Source organism: Pinus tabuliformis, chromosome 6, assembly GCF_031772625.1.
Source record: "Pinus tabuliformis cultivar Carrire ecotype Pingquan chromosome 6, CPIR1, whole genome shotgun sequence".
Classification (NCBI taxonomy): domain Eukaryota; kingdom Viridiplantae; phylum Streptophyta; class Pinopsida; order Pinales; family Pinaceae; genus Pinus; species Pinus tabuliformis.
The window spans coordinates 664,872,076-664,886,191 of NC_142292.1; positions in this window are offsets into that span (position 1 = coordinate 664,872,076).

The window sequence follows — 14,116 nt, forward strand, 5'->3', positions numbered from 1 at the left end:
ACATTACTCATTGGTTATGATGATAGAATAAGTTTATAATAATGTGTGACACTATGAATTCACTTATGAGTAATAATCTTAAAAGATTTCTTGTAGATTTATTTTATATGGAAGTTAGCTAGCAGTAAAGGTTTAATGGTTGGCACAGAACACCAGAGTGTGTCTATGAGTATGTCAATCCTTGTTATGGTGAAACTATATGCAATGTTCCTAATGATAAATGCATAATCTGTTACTGTTGTTAGAGAATAATTGAACTAAAAGGTGTGTTATTGTTCTTTATATAGCTGCTGGGATAACAGGTTGGGGACTGTACCTAAGAATAGCTTGGTGAATGAATTCTTGTTATGATTATGAACTCTGTGAATATTTTTCTTCAAGTTATTGGTAATACTATCTAAATACAAAGAATAGTCGTGCATGGTAACCCAGGGGTAATTTTATCATAATAAAAATGAGTATAAAACATGTACACAAATATAAGCATAACTATGGCTACTGGTGTTGATTTAGAATAATTAATAGCAAGAGATTTTCCTATTTCATTTAGAACCTCAGACAAATAATTATGCATTCCGGATAGTGAACTTGAGTCTGATACAAGCCATAGTAAGGGAAAATATCGAACCTACCACTCGATTTACCTCCTGGCCGGTCCCATTAGGACAACGAGGAGGTGGTTCCTGGTAGTTGAAAGTGGAGCCAATAATTTATGTTGAAAGTTAGACTGAAAGGGTTAATAATAATATTTTTTTAATGGTGCATAAGAATTAAATGAATTACATATTACTTTTTACTATGAAGTAATTGATTTTTTTTATTCATAAAGGAAGATTTTTTTTATTCAGAAATGAAGATTCACAAATATGAGATTTATTGTTCGATGTGACAATAAATCTCACATATGTGGATCTTCCTTTATCAATAAACAACTCCAACCACAAAATCTTGAAAAGTACAATTAATTTATAAACCTTTTAACTATATTTTCCCTTTGAATATTTTTAAAAATTATAAAAATTATACATCCTCCTTACATTGAAAAATGAAAATATAAGTTATTTTTTAATTTTTATTACTTTATCTCTTTTTAAAGTTGGTATAAAGTTATGTTACTTCATATTAACATCAACATATTTTGTTTATGACTAAGAGTAAAAGTAAAATATTTTTACTACATCACCTCATAATTTAATATTAGTGTTAATTTTTTATATTGCTTTTAATTAAAAGTAATCCAACATGTATATTAGAGTAGACTTTGTTTTTTTCTTTAGATAACATTTTACTTTTATTTAAAAAATGAAATGTGTCAACTCTAGGTTGAGCACAAAAGGAATTACACAAATCCCTCATATAATGTCTCTCTTTAAACAACCTAAAAAAATTATCCCTATAATACATGACATTTAAAATATGGTTATATATATATATATATATATATATATATATATATATATATATATATATATATATATATATATATATATATATATATATATATATATATATATATATATATATATAGAACCTCTTATGTAATTCTATCATTTTCATTTATATAGTATATTTATTTACAAAGTATACACAAACTATATTGCAAACATTATTTTCTTTTTTCTTGTATAAAATCTAAATTTAAACTTAGATAAGTGTAAGATGAGTATATTGGTATTTGTAGGCTCCTCACCTAGTTTTGAATTTGTTTTCCTTTCTCTTCTCTTCAAAGTTTAACTAACTAAATCTGCCACCCAACTAAGTAGGAATAGACTATCCAACTTCCTATCACTAGGAAATCTCCACAAGATGCCTACCCCTTTGTGGCAAACCCCCAAAACTGCAGCCCTTAGTGTGTGTGTGTCAACTACGTGGAACCCCCAAAACTGCAACCCTTAGTGTGTGTATCAACTATGTGGAATTAGTTGATAGAATGAATGCAGAGGCTAAAATGAAGAAATTACAAATAGAAGAAAGAAATCTCAGTAAAGTGATGCTTAAGTTGATTTACCACAAAATTGTGGTATTCTTCACACCCCAAATAGTGCACTTCAAGATTTGTCATCACTATTACCAATCAAAATTTCTATCACTAGTACATTAGTATTGATCTACAATTGTATTCTTAATTCATTTTTGTCTAAGATTTTACTACAACAAAGCTAAATATCATGGCCTTAGGTTAGAGGATAACTCTCCATGTCATAATTTTTTTCTATATTTATCTTGGTGTCATATTTTTGTGCCATACTTGACCACTTATAACATATATAGGAACTTGTTCATTTCCATTTTTACATTTTGTTAATATTCCATATACAATGGCATATAAGAAACAATTTTGGGTAGAATCTTGTGATGTCTCATGATACATATTTGTTAGCTTCTAGCTAATAATGGTGGATATTTTATAGTTAATTTCTACCTCTTTCTAAGTTTGTACAGTAACGAAAACTTTCTTGTGTAGTTTGTCTTTCTTGATGGTATTCGATAACCATTTATTAAAGAAAATACCAATTATACAAATGTGTTTGATGCGCTCTTGATATATTGCTTCAGGATCTAAAGAAGTCAAGGTTACCTACTTTTCTTATCCTTGTGCAAGAACAGATCTAAAGAAGTCAATGTTCCCTACTTTGCTTATCCTTGTGGGGGAAGTTGGTTGGCCTACAGATGGTGATAAGAATGGAAACATGAATTATGCACAATGCTTTAATTAGATCTTTTTTAAGCATATAACAAATGGTTAAGGTATACTAATATGAAATGTAAATTTTGTAACTTTTCTATTTAGTCATGTTGATGAAGACGCAAAAAGTATTTCACCATGTTGATGTAAATATGATAGGCATTGGGGCATTTCTTAGTATAATGGGATGCCCAAATATGCAATCAATTTGTCAAGACACAAATAGAATATGACATTTGTTTCTTCCAAGGGTTTTAAATATTTTCCTAGACGATGTTGTGTGCTCAACCCAAGTGCAATCCCTTTAGTTTTGACTCAGTTACCCTAGTGTATTGTTTATGCTTGTACACATGGTGATTTCACTTCTATGAGACATGAATCATCACGCAAAAACTCAAATTATTAAGGCTATGCATCTTATGCACTTGGCTCATACCATAAGGTGAAAAATAAACATAATGGGGATTATGTGTTTTCTATGCTACCCATGGTAACTAAGATTGACCCATCGCAAGGGAACTATAAATTTGAGATCCAAATTGTAGTTAGTCTAGCAAGGCTAGCTATCAATAATTCCATATATTCTCTCATGTCTTTTGTTGGGGTTATGGAAGTTGTTTTTTGTAAGTTTTATAATACTTTGTAGATTTATTTATACATTCTTCAATGTATGAATGCCCACAACTTTTCTTTACATGCTTCTTATGGTTCCCTTACTTGGAGAGCATCCTTACATGGAGAATTTTCTAGTTTTGTAAAATTATCTAGCTACAATAATAAATATATTACAAACCTCGTCCCCTTGAGGTCCTCACTAAGGGAATTTTTTACAAAAAAAAATTATGCCATTTAAACACCAGTAATACTTGAATTTCTGTGAAATGTGCAAAAGCAATAGGTCACCATCTAGTAGCTAGTCTCTATTTATTTTACGAGTTTAAAATAGTGTATTTTTCTAGTATATAATATTATTGGTTGTGTGGGCATGCAGGATCTCCTCCTCCTCCTTATAACAACACTTATTTTGCAATCAAATAAGAGTTGCACATTTCAACACTACTATTAGACATGTAAGTTGTGCAATGGACATGCAACCTATTGTAGGGACCAACCCTATATATATATATATATATATATATATATATATATATATATATATATATAGATATATATATATTTATATATATATATAGATATATATAGATATAGATATATATACTAAAAATATAACCATAATAAAATAGCATTGAGACTAAAAATTATTAAGCAATATATAAAACTTTCCTGAATTTCACTTTATTGAACATATCATCTAATTTACATGTTATTAAATAAAACCATAATGAAGTCATACAAAAGAATACTATAACAACATAGGTACCGTTCACCAGGAGACAAGATTCAAACTTAACTTTTCGCTATTTTCCCTCCTTTGTTGTCGGTTGCCTCCAAGTGTGAATGTCAACGTGCTTAATTTGAATGCATTGACCCACCGGTTGACCTCCCAGTCTACTCCTTGGGTACTCCCATCCCCGCAGACCCCAAGCTGCAATGGGTTTGTACAATGGAGGAATGTATTAACTAGTAGAGGAGAGCACTCTTTGGCTCGAGAGTCCCCTCTCTAAATTTCTCTACCTCACCAAACTCACTATAACTCATAGTCACTACTCTAACATAGTCTCATCCATCCAATAATAGCGTAAAGAAAAGTCCCTATTCCCATGGCCTGCCCCTTCTTTTATAGGAGTCCTCATAGGTGACACTTGGAATTTCATGCATAATTAATTATTTTTTATAATTCAAAAGTTTCATTATTCACCCACCCATGTATCACTCTCTCATCAAGGGTCTCCAAAATTATTTACTTAAGTTTTAATTTAAAACTAATATTTTTCCTCACCTCAACAAGATTCCTATTTCTTCTCCTAGTTGTCTCTTGATCCCCCTTTTTACTCCTTAATTTGTGTTCATTACTAAATTCAATTGATAAGTCAAGATTTTATCCCCTATCAACTCCCTAATTTAACTCAAGTTATCTATACCCATGTGTCACTCTCTCATCAAGGGTCTCCAAAATTATTTACTTAAATTTTAATTTAAAACTAATATTTTCCTCACCTCAACAAGATTCCTATTTCTTCTCCTAGTTGTCTTTTGATCCCCCTTTTTACTCCTTAATTTGTGTTCATTACTAAAGTCAATTGATAAGTCAAGATTTGATCCCCTATCTACTCCCTAATTTAACTCAAATTATCTCTTAGACAGATATTCTTATGTTGGTTGTTGCCACATGGAGGTTCTCTAAATTTCTCTAAAATTTAATTTAATCTTATTTTAATTCACCATCCTCTTCTCTTAATTAGGTTTAACTATTTTAGGATTAATATTTATCCTTACATTTATGTCCCTCTTTCCCATTTTTACCTAATTAAACTACATTATCTACCTAATATTTTCCAACATGGGAAAGGTAGAGTTTTTAAGGTAAAATATTTTATTTCTTCCTATGATCCTCTTAACCCAAGTTTTATTCTTGATTTAATTACCTCAGTTTATAACATAATTTACCCTTGATGTGAATTTATCTAGTTTTCATATCTTGATTATATTTATTTATTTATTTATTTTTAATGATTCCAAGGGTGCCAAGTTTGGTCGTGCCCTTCAAGAACTTCCCTTGAAGTTCCAAGGGTGTCGTGCCCAACAGTTTAATTGTGATGCCAAGGGTGCAAATTTGGCTATGCCCTTCAAGAAATTCCCTTGAAGTTCCAAGGGTGCCATGCCTAACAGTTTGTTTGTGATGCGAAGGGTGCCAAGTTGGTCGTGCCCTTCAATAAATTCCCTTGAAGTTCCAAGGGTTCCACACCTAACATTTTATTTTTTATGCCAAGGGTGCCAAGTTGGTCATGCCCTTCAAGAAATTCCCTTGAAGTTCCAAGGGTGCCACACCACTTTCCCTTCAAGCATTAAGTGGCTACGAGGGGAAAGTATAGGTGCAATGATAGAGACCAGTATCATCTCTTATGTTGCCTAATATAGTGAGACCAATGGTGTTGGGGATCAAGGAATTTTCCTTGATGCGCGCCCCCCTTTAAAATCCTCATGAGCGACCCAACTTTGGGACCTGCCCTCATGACACCGTGATCTTCAAGGTGAAGGTGTTTCAACCTTTCCAACCCAAGTCACAACGGGAGTGCTAGTGGTTTAGATCAGGGACACTGTCCCACCCTCCCATGCAGTTCCATCCAATTGTACAACCCCATCACCCATATGTGAGTCATTTGGCCAAGCAACTAATATGTTCCTACAGCCACTAACATATCATCAGAATATAGATAAACATATATAGTAGGTTTCAAAGATAAAATAATATAAATTTTCATCAAACCAGGTGTCGTCAACTCATCAAATGTGAGTGCCTCTGGTGGTTTCCTGCCATACTCAATAATCATCAGTAACAAGGTTTCTCAGTGTTTTTCATTGTCATAATAGCATCACCATCACCTAGTCATTCATATTGTACATTGTGAACCAGAACTAATGCAAGTAGGTAACATAGGGGACACATCCATCATGGCTATCATCATCATAAAATCAATGGAAACATACATATCCATAAAATCTATCAACATCGTAACATCAATAGAAAACATGCCTATCCATCAAAGCTATCATCATCATGATATCAATAGAGAGCATACATATCCTTTACTGTTATCATCATCATAAATTCAATAGAGACCAAGCATAACCATTTATGCAACAATAATAATAATATCAATAGAGAACATGCATAACCATAATTAATGCTACAATCATCATAATACCAATAGATAACATGCATAACTATTAATGATATCTTCATCATAATATTAATGGAGAACATACATAAACATCACAACCACTAATAATAGAGTCATGAGTTTGGATCCTCAACCTGAGGTCCTCAAAGAATAAAGTGTGGGCCTTAGGGCTAAATAAATGTTAATGTCATATCACTGTCAGTCGACTAGAGTGGGGCACTACATACACCCCCTCTTAATACTAGACTTCGTCTCGAAGTCCTTGGAATAGGTAAGGAAAACAGTGACGCATCTCCTCGGCGTCCTCCCAAGTAGCTGAACTGGGACTATAATTGTCCCACTGGACCTTAACTTGGTCCACTAACCATTTTCTAAGCTACAAAGTTCACTGGTCCAGTATTCGAACTAGTTCGGCCATTACTGTTCCCTCATCTGAAACTTGCAAATGACCAAAGTAAATAACATGCGAAGGATCTGAAATATAATGCTGCAAAACATAAATATGAAACACATCATGCATATGCGCTAAAGGTGGAGGTAAGGAAATCCTATATGCCACCAACCCCTTCCTTTCTAAAATTTCAAAAGGTCCCACAAACTGTGGAGAAATTTTTTTTCCCTTTCCAAATCTTATAGAGTTTTTTTTTTGGGGCATTACTCTCAAGAACACCCTATCTCCCACTTCATAACTTTGGTCTACCCGATGAGCATCATCATAGCTCTTTTGTCGATCTTGTGCTTCTTTTAGCCTCCTCCTAATCATAGTCATTTATTCTTCCATCTCTTGCACCACTTCTAGTCCTATTAATACTCGGTCCTTTAGTCGGTCCCAACTAAGAGGTATTCTGTAAGGTCTTCCGAATAAGAAGTCAAATGGTGCCATCTTCATGGAAATCTAATAATTATTATTGTAAGCAAATTCCATGAGGGGTAAAATCTCCTCCCTTCTCTTTTGTTGGTCCATCACATACATCTGAAGCATGTCTTCGAGGATTTGATCTGTCCTCTCTATCTACCCATCTGTCTCAGGGTGATAAGAAGTGCTGAAGTTCAATTGGGTTCCCAAGCTTCTTAGAAACTGGTCCAAAACCTTCTTGTAAACATTTCTCCCCCATCATATATGAACTTCCTATGCACTCCATGTAATCTCATAATCTCATCAATACAAACTCTCGCTATTTCTGGTGCCTTGTATGTAGTCTTAACTGGTATGAAATGGGCACTCTTATTCAATGTGTCCACCACTAAAAATATGGAATTCATGTCTTCTTAAGGTCATTGGTAGTCCCACAATGAAGTCCATTGACATAACTTCCCATTTAGATTTTGGTATCTCATGGGTTTGCAATAATCCTGTTGGATGTCTGTGTTCAGCTTTTACTCGTTGAAACTCTAAGAATATTTCTACCAAGTTTACAATGTCCTTCTCCATCCCTTTCCAAGAGAAGAGTGGTTTTAGGTCCGCACTCATCTTCTTAACACCGGGGTATGCCATGTATATTGAGCGATGTGCTTCATTCAAGATTAACTGGTGTATATCTTTATTCGGTGGTACATATATCCTTCCCCAAAATCGTAGTAGCCCATCATTATCAAGGGAGTATTCTTCATATTTTTGGACCCTCATTTCATCCCCCCTCAAAATTTTTCTAACCTCCTGATACCAGGTGTCTTTAAATTGTAAATCAAGCAGTTTCTCCCTCAAATTTGTCTTTAAGGGAATCACTGGAAATATCAAGGCCTCCTACTTAAAGCATCAGCCACCCTATTTACCATTCCTTTTATGTAAGTGATATCAAAATCATATTCACTAATTATCTCATACCATCATCTTTGTCTTGCATTTAAGTGGTCTTGACTGAATATGTGTTGTAGCCCACAATGGTCAATTCTAAGATCAAACTTCCTTCCTAGAAGGTAGTGTCTCCAAATCCTTAGTGCATAAACAATTGTTTCCATTTCTAGATCATGGGTTCCATAGTTTTCTTCATGGGTTCTAAGTTTCCTTGATGCATAAGCTATATTCTTCCTTCTTGCATCAACACACAACCCAATGCTTCCTTGGAGGCATCAGTGTAAACCAAAAATTCTTGTTCCATATCTAGCACCTTCAAATTTGGTGTTGTCATTAATAACACCTTTAACCTTTGGAATGCCTCTTCACATTTTTCAGTCCAAATGAATTTCTTGTTCTTTCTTTGGAGCTCGATAATGGGGCTTGCTATCTTCGAAAACCCTTCGACAAATCTATGATAATACCCTGCCATGTCCATGAAACTTCGTATTTCATGAACATTGGTTGGTGTTGGTCATTCCATGATGGCATCGATATTTACCGGGTATACTGTAATACCATCCCCAGAGATAATGTGCCCAAGATAATGAATATTGTTTTGGTAAAAGGAACACTTTGACAACTTCTCGTATAATTGGTTTTCTCTAAGACATTATAGAACTACCCTCAATTGTTCATCATGCTCTTCTAGGGTCTTTGAGTAGATCAAAATGTCATCGATAAAGACTTGTACAAACTTGTCTAAGTAGTTCTGAAATATTCCATTCATCAAACTCATGAAAACACCCTAGGCATAATGGAGTAAATCCATGAAACGAACCTCATACTCCGGTAGTGAGTGACTCCCTTGCTTTAATGCATTGAATTCATTTAGTTGCCTCTCAAGGAACTCCTATGACAGGTAACATCCTCTAAATTTTTCTTCAAATAGTTGCCATGTTACTTTTGAGATATCTATTCCCAATTGGGTTAATAATGTCTTCCACCAAAGTAGTGTGTTTATTTTTAGCTGAAATATACCCATCTTGGCCTTCATGTTTGAGGTGTAATCCCTTAGGGTAAAGCATATAGCCATGTTTTCTAACCATGCCTCTGATTTAGGAATTTTCTCTTTCTGCTACTTTTCAGTAACTTCTCCCTCTGTGCCATGCTCTTTCTCTCTATCTCTCAGATGTTAATCTCACATCAACTCCAGACATAAACACAATAATAATTCCTTTTGCCTTGTGCAAGTGAAATCAATATTGTGAAAGCTTTCTAAATAACGTCGGAGAATAAATTATGAAAGAGATAGATACTAACCCCCGAGTGCCACTTTGTGAAATAAAACAATAGTTCATGGATCAATAAATTAAACAACAAAATCCACTAACTAATTCTCACCCTGCTACCACCTCTATCTCTTTAATTGTTTCCCCTGACTATGTTGTCCATGTTCTAGCTCCCGACTTTGCTGCTTAAACCACTGATACTTGCTCTGATGTTTCTCGTCCTATTGTTGGGGGTTTCTCGTCCTTGCTCTGAGTAAGAAGGTAATGTTGCTTTTGTGGCTTCAATGAAATCTAGAACTAGAGGATATCAAACTATGGCGATATGTAGCGGGCTTTGCTAGTGCCTTTAGAGTGCTTATACTTTTTAGTCTGAATATTATTATTGCCTTTAGAGTGCTTATACTTATTAGTGCTTATTATGTCAATATCTTTATGGATCGATGCTATAATCTTATTAGATTAAGCAAGGACATGAAACTCATAACGGAATTCCATGGGTCAATTTGAAAAATGTGGGCATATTTTGAGGGCTGCCCACTCTTTTGGTGTAGATATCATTGATATCAGCCACCCACCCTTAGATGACGACAGAAAGCCCAAAAAATTAAAGTAAAACACTCATGGATTTGTTTCAGGGACAGTGTATAAGGAAAACACTCATGGATTTGTTTCAGGATAGAGCATATATGTGAGACATTGGATAAAAGAATTTTTCCTGTAAATCTAAATTAAAGAAACTATAACACTCAAAATCTATTTCTAACAATAAAAATAAAATGGATGATAATTAGAGCATCGAATTGGAGAGGAAAAGGGCTCAAAGAAACTTAAACAGAAATGATAGCTATCTGATGGAGAAACGACAACTACCAGATGGTTATGAATCTTAAGTACCGTTGATCACTTGAAATAATTGTCACTAGCCTACCAAACCATGCCCTATACAGTAAGTTCTCTTAATTTTATTATTATTATTATTATTATTATTATTATTATTATTTTTATGTGGTTACAAATTAATATCAGAAAATCACAAATCAGAACTCAAATTTTAATTGACAAAGTAATTTGCAAAATGCAACCAAAAAAAATCGATTTATTAGGATGAAATTGAAAACGATGACAAAGATTTTAACATACTAGTCCCTCATCGAATCAACGTCTCGTTTCTTAGCGTCAAAAATTTCTCTGCCTTGGTCCATCGATCTCGACATCTCATTTCTTCCTGTGTCAATGATCTCACCCTCACATAGACACCATCACGCTCTCATGAAAAGACACCACAAACAAACAAAGACACATACATAAACACATACCGAACAGAGACTACACACGACACAAATAGAGTGCTCTAGAGCACAAACTTCACAAACTCATTAAGAGCCTACCTACGAGAGAGACAACTAGCGGACAGAAGTTAGGACGTAAAGAGATGTGTGACTTCGTACTTGCTTTAGCATAAAAACTAAATTGATGGGGTTGTGGGAATAAAAACATTTGTTAGAAAGATACTATTTTCTTCAATCTAAAAAAATTTGTTTAGGGGAAAACTTCTTTATATGCTATTCACACTTCTGATTGTTTTCAAACTTTAGAACTTCATATATGTAAAGCTTCATATAGATCGAACTCTTCATGATCACAGGAACCTTGATACAATTATATTATTAGTATTTTTCTCTTATGAATCTCTTGTGCATTGTTGTCTTGCATAGGTTTACCAATCACCAATTTCTACATGATCTGCCCAATTAGAAACCAATTGTTCTAACAAAACTCTTCTATCATGTAGCAAAACTTTCTTGGCCACTAGACATGAGCCTCAACAAGAAAACACCCAGTTATCTTCGTACACTCTTCACAATGCATAGTGGTGACTCTACAGTGAAGTAGAATAGCTATAGTCAAAATTAAAACTCTGCCCTATATATGAAAGGTGGCCAATTTATAGATGTGGGCTAACCCAATAAAAAAGGAAGAGGGATTCATTAATCCAAAAAATGTTCAAGATATCAACTAGACTCCATCTATCAGGGCATAACTCCCATGTTGTTTGTCCCAAGACAATCCATTCCAGATTTTAATTATTACAAAATCAATCTCACATCCAGGGGAAAACATTATCATATTAAGACATTTCCACATTCTGCAGTAGATGGGTCCTTGGCATCAAGCTCTAGCTTTTACAATTAAACAAATTGTCCTTCCTTGATCATTCCCTCAAAAATACAAATCAATCCACATCTTTATTCTCCTACTTAAAAATATATTTTTGGATGTCGCAAGTTTTGACAATGCATCCCCAAACACTATTCCCATGCTCTAGCACAACGGCATCTCCTAAATAAATGCTCCTGGTGGCTTTGTACCGTTGTAACTAGAAAAATCATTAATGCAAGTTAGTTATCCTGATGGAAAGAAATACAAATGAATCCAAAAGAAACTATTGTCAGGTCCTTCTGGAATTTTTCATTGACATTGAAGGCCATCTCTTGTATTGTTGAAAGTTCCATTTGAACAGACTTCACACTATTGTTAAAGTTTCAGAGGGTGTATGCTTACTTCTTTATCTGCAAATTCATTTGACCGTGATTGAGAGAGCCTTTAATAGCAACTAACATATTGGGTAGGAAAGTTGATGTGCTCTGATTAACCTTTTCTGTATTTCCTGAATCTTCTTCACACTGGCTGCCACTATCTGAAATATTAACTCTAATACTTCTGGGGAAATGTTTTCTTATATTGATGTTTTCATTATAGTTTTGTTTTATGGAATCTGACTTTGCACTAACATTTTTTTTCACTGTTCAGTAAGTTCACAGTCTCAACGATGGTACAGGTAATGCTAGTTATCCTGTCAAAAGACTCATATTCCTCTAGATGCTTACCCTTAATTCTTTGAGGACCTCAGTGGAAGCCATTGATGTTGGCCTCCAAACCTTCATATTCTAATGCCATTGAAGTGGATCTAGAAGCGAATGAGCAGCATGGTGAGGCTCTGCTTAGATATATGCCTAATCTTCTACACCCAGAGCTCGTGGCTAAACTCACTGGCATTGTTTCCGATGTTGCGTAGACCAGATCCATTCTACAGTCCCTTGGAGATCAGCTAAATCACAAGGCTGTGAACGAATCCCATCGACGCATTGCAGAGATTGAGTGCAATATTTCTAGGCGATTGCAATAAATTGCCATGGAGGATTAGATGATTTTTTATAAGAGAAAAGCAATTTCTCTATGGCCTGTGGCTATCTCATAAACCTACCAGAGATAAAGAGGCTTCAATGAATGTATTAATGTGCTACAAAATTTAACAAAAAAAACTTATGAAACCCTCAATATGAAGCTAGAGCAGCCCTGTGGCATTTGCAGCCCTAAAATAAAATTGATCCCAGAAAGTAGACGGCTATGAAAAATGTAGAATTTCATCTTTCAAATCCTTTTGAAATTTGCTTGAGTTTATCTTTAGAAATTATGTTTCAAAGGGTCAATTATTTTTCCGAAAAGGTCGAATATGGTTTGAGAAGCTATTCTTTGTTTTCATACACTAACTCTGAAATTTTTGCAAAGATTAACCATACATTTCTTTCATGCTTCCAAGATTGAACTTCGAGAGCTTTGTTATTAAATTGCAATATTTTTCTAGGGCCTAATCTCCTTAAGTTGTTAGCTTTTTAAGATTATTAATAACCTCTAGTTGAATTTAATTTGAACAAAGCAATCCATTTTTTCGAAAGTTTCTCCTTTCTGTTGGTGCAAGCAGCTTGGTCGTCCTACAAAAAAAATTAACGAAAAATTATGAAGGGTAGTTGTCTTCAAATATGGACATTTTCTCCTTAGCCACAAGTGAAATTCTAAATAAATCGAGCTTTTGAGACTTGGGTTTTTCAAATTTTAATTTCCTACAAGCTTACATCAAAATTTCCCCATTCATTTAGGTGAATTTCCTCATTGAACTTTAGCGTTAATTTTCCGAGGGTATTTCACTTTGAGAAAAATCGTTTTCCGTATGTGTGAAGAATTTTCTCATTTAATTATATTTGTCATTTTCATTATAGTATAGAATTTTTTCTCATATGTTATCTTTGGGAAATTGACTGGAAAAAGTTTCATTATAAAGTTTTTACCATTTATATTTTGAGTAAAGTGAATTTCACTTTTGGAGAAAAATTGTCAAATTAAACACAGTTGGCATGCTAGTGTTGGACTTTGTTGGTAGATGTGAGGTCTCGGTTTCAAATCCTGCGAGGGTGCTACTCTTCCCTTACCAATTTGAATGTAGTAGATATCTAACAAAACTAGTCATGCATGCATGGGCCCATAGGTCTCAAGGGTTCAACCTGCTCTGATACCAAGTTTAAGGACCAACCCTATAATTTTTTTTTTTAAATACTAAACATACAACCATAAGAAAATAGCATTAGGACCCAAAAATATTAAGAAATATATAAAACTTTCCTGAATTTCACTTTATTGAACATATCATATAATTTACATGTTATTAACTAAAACCATAATCAAGTAATACAAAAGAATATTATAACAACATAGGTACAGTTCA